Source organism: Myxocyprinus asiaticus, chromosome 16 (assembly GCF_019703515.2).
Source record: "Myxocyprinus asiaticus isolate MX2 ecotype Aquarium Trade chromosome 16, UBuf_Myxa_2, whole genome shotgun sequence".
NCBI lineage: Eukaryota > Metazoa > Chordata > Actinopteri > Cypriniformes > Catostomidae > Myxocyprinus > Myxocyprinus asiaticus.
Window position 1 is genome coordinate 41,119,588 of NC_059359.1, and position 941 is coordinate 41,120,528.

The window sequence follows — 941 nt, forward strand, 5'->3', positions numbered from 1 at the left end:
TTACAGGTGCATCTCAATAAATTAGAATGTCGTGGAAAAGTTCATTTATTTCAGTATTTCAACTCAAATTGTGAAACTCGTGTATTAAATAAATTCAGTGCACACAGACTGAAGTAGTTTAAGTCTTTGGTTCTTTTAATTGTGATGATTTTGGCTCACATTTAACAAAAACCCGCCAATTCACTATCTCAACAAATTAGAATACATCATAAGACCAATAAAAAAAAAAACATTTTTAGTGAATTGTTGGCCTTCTGGAAAGTATGTTCATTATGTACTCAGTACTTGGTAGGGGCTCCTTTTTGCTTTAATTACTGCCTCAATTCGGCGTGGCATGGAGGTGATCAGTTTGTGCCACTGCTGAGGTGGTATGGAAGCCCAGGTTTCTTTGACAGTGGCCTTCAGCTCATCTGTATTTTTTGGTCTCTTGTTTCTCATTTTCCTCTTGACAATACCCCATAGATTCTCTATGGGGTTCAGGTCTGGTGAGTTTGCTGGCCAGTCAAGCACACCAACACCATGGTCATTTAACCAACTTTTGGTGCATTTGGCAGTGTGGGCAGGTGCCAAATCCTGCTGGAAAATGAAATCAGCATCTTTAAAAAGCTGGTCAGCAGAAGGAAGCATGAAGTGCTCCAAAATTTCTTGGTAAACGGGTGCAGTGACTTTGGTTTTCAAAAAACACAATGGACCAACACCAGCAGATGACATTGCACCCCAAATCATCACAGACTGTGGAAACTTAACACTGGACTTCAAGCAACTTGGGCTATGAGCTTCTCCACCCTTCCTCCAGACTCTAGGACCTTGGTTTCCAAATGAAATACAAAACTTGCTCTCATCTGAAAAGAGGACTTTGGACCACTGGGCAACAGTCCAGTTCTTCTTCTCCTTAGCCCAGGTAAGATGCCTCTGACGTTGTCTGTGGTTCAGGAGTGGCT